Below are 3256 nucleotides of genomic sequence, written 5' to 3'. Positions count from 1 at the left end.
GGAACATGAATAATCTAGAGCGTGATTGGATGTACGATAGGTTGGATGGCTGAGGGGGTATAAACTCTAGCTTTGTAACCGGTATGGATAATTTTATCCAGTTTGCACTTTCTCAACGAAATTACTTGAGCAGTAACAAGGTTAGATGTCCATGTAAAAAATGTCACAACATTAAATACATGGATTTTGAAATCGTTTAATATCACCTTTTTAATTTTGGATTTGTTAAGGACTATTTTGTTTAAGAGTATCAAGGGGAAAAAGATGTGATCGGTGAGATAGCTTCTGGTAATGATTTGCACGGTAGTTCTCAGCCTGAATTGGGATTCGATAATCCATACTGACAAATGGTCTTGGATGCAGCTGGTCCCAACTTTGGTCAGGGTACAAGTTCGCAATCTTATAGCAATATTGAAGCTGATTCTTCTCATCCTTATGAACCTTCAATGGAGGAGGAGCCTAATCCTTCAATGGAGGAGGAGCCTAATCCCGAGTCCCAAAGATTTTACGATTTGCTACAAGCTGTTGATGAAAAATTATATCCCGGTTCTTCTCTCTCTCAACTTGCAGTAGTCTCCAGAATGTTAAATATTCAAATGGAGAATACTTTGTCACAGAGAGGTTATAACCAAATGATACAATTGTTGAAAGAGGCTTTACCTGAAGATAACAAAGTGCTTGATAGCTATTATCAGACTAAGAAACTAGTGCGTAGTTTGGGTTTGCCAGTTGAAAAGATTGATTGTTGTGATTCAGGATGTATGTTGTATTGGGGTGATGATGAACACATTACATCTTGTAAATTTTGTGGCAACTAGAGGTATAAGCGTCGTGTCGGCTCTCGTAAGAGGAAATTGGTCCCTTACAAGAAAATGTATTATTTTCCTTTGACTCCTAGATTGAAAAGATTATATGCATCCCATGCTACAGCTGACGACATGAGATGGCACCATGAGCATACACAAGAGGATGGGGTAATGCGTCATCCATCAGACTCTGAGGCTTGGAAGAACTTCAATAAAACTCATTCTTTTTTAGCTGCTGAACCAAGGAATGTAAGGTTGGGGTTATGTACTGATGGTTTCCAACCATTTCGTCAATCTGGGAGGAAATACTCTTTGTGGCCAGTGATTGTCACCCCATACAATTTGCCTCCAGGAATGTACATGAAAGAGGCATATATGTTCCTAACTGTCATTGTTCCTGGGCAAAACAATCACAAACATAAAATTGATGTTTATCTGCAACCTCTAATAAAGGAATTGACCTTGTTGTGGGAGACAGGTGTAGAAGCATTTGACATCTCGAAAAAGCAAAACTTTCAACTGAGGGCAGCTTTGATGTGGACAATCAGTGACTTCCCAGCATATTCTATGTTATCAGGATGGAGTACTGCGGGCAAGTTAGCATGTCCTTATTGTATGGAGGAAACACAATCCTTTAGATTACAACATGGCAGGAAAACATCTTGGTTTGATACACATGATCATAATAGAGAATCTTTTATTGATGAGCGTGCCCGAGCTGTCCATGTAAGTTCAAAATTTTATAATTTCAGAATTAAACTAATGAAAAACTTAAGCCTTATATGACGACTTTAGTTGATACTACAAATTGCTAAGAAAATAACTATAAAAACTAAGAACTTGAATAATGAAATGATAGTTAGCATTTGTTGATCAAAAAATGACCAAGGAACTGCTTTTGTGACTTGTGTTATTTCCATATTTCTCTGCATTTCCAGTAGCAGCACCATATCTGTACAACACTTCCAAAGTTCTGGTGGTGAAGTTCACCTAGCAGATGTAAATTTCTCTCCCACACAACTCTCTCTCTCTCTGCACTTTTAATAGAAAAAACATCTGATGTTTTTCCCTCTTGATAAATGGATTCAATTTGAGGTCACCTATGTGTAATCACAATTCCAAGCTATTATATTTGCCTTTGTTTGATGAATTGCCCTTGTAATGATTGTAACAGTAGAAGCTAGCAGCCAAATTGAATTTTGGAATCATGAATAATTATGTCACAATGAGATTTCGCTAAGGGGGCCATTTTCAGGCACTCAGGTTTATGACCACCCATGTCTCTTTAATTTACTCGCACTTTTTAATTTAATACATATATATGATACATATTGTCCGTTAAAGCTACTTTTTTGAAATATTTGTTGTTCACAGGTATGCTCATCATAGTAATTTTGAGATGTTATTTGATGGAATTACCTATTCCAAAAGATTTATGGATGATAAATGCTAACTCAATACCTATTCCAAAAAGATCCTTCTTTTAATTGTTAGGACAAAAAAGAAGTGGCAAATTTTCAGTATTACTTATTTCCTTAATAGGGAAGACAAAACATCTTGTAGAAATAGAAGCTTTCATTCCATCGTAAGGAATCTACTTTTTATCAAAGCCATATCCCTCAGTTGCCTTAAATGAGTTGTAGTCAAAATTCGGGCTGCAAATATGCAGACAATATTTTCTTATTTGTGTGCCAATCTTGTGTCCAATACTATGAAAACCAGAATTCTTTGTCGAGCACTGTATCAAACCATCCCATATGTAATCAGATCCACTAGAACCTGCAAAAAAAAAAAAAATGGTTAGTAGAAAAATATACAATTATACTCTCCTTCATATGGACTTGAGTTTAATGATATATCTTGAATTATATCTTTTGGTTATTAAAGAACTCTAATTTTAGATTCCATCTTCAAAGAATTCTAAAGTTAATCTTAACATACTGTTGATGATAGTATAAGGAAATCAGTTTCAGAAATAGCTTCTTAATTTGTTGAGAGAGAATCATGTAGAACATAAGGTTATAGGAAAAGATGTTTAATATATTTTTTTGGTAACTAACTTGTATTATTTACCAAATAGGAAACTGTACACATATCTTTAAGGAAACCTGGCACCTGGACATAGTCCCAGGGTCAGTAATCAACAGAAACAAAACTAGTTTATGCCTAAATCAACAAGCTAAGGCTAAGGATAGTAGTTAAGCTCTTCCACTCTTTTTGCTAGCTTTGGTTGCAGACATGCCCTGTAGACAACATTTTGGATGGTAGTTCTCGAAACAACTTCTGCACTTCTTTGCTTTGCTTGAAATATTCTTTGGTTGCGCTCTATCCATATGGAGTAAATGCAGCAAGCTAGAACAACTCGATATACCTCATGTGAAGCCTGTTTCCCATTTGCATATTCAATTAACCAAGCGACTTCATCTGTCCATTTACTAGCCACCCTTTGC

The sequence above is a fragment of the Lycium ferocissimum genome, unplaced genomic scaffold (assembly GCF_029784015.1).
Source record: "Lycium ferocissimum isolate CSIRO_LF1 unplaced genomic scaffold, AGI_CSIRO_Lferr_CH_V1 ctg45, whole genome shotgun sequence".
NCBI classification, from domain to species: domain Eukaryota; kingdom Viridiplantae; phylum Streptophyta; class Magnoliopsida; order Solanales; family Solanaceae; genus Lycium; species Lycium ferocissimum.
The sequence above is the reverse complement of the archived record's forward strand: the minus strand, read 5'-3'. Positions refer to the sequence as shown.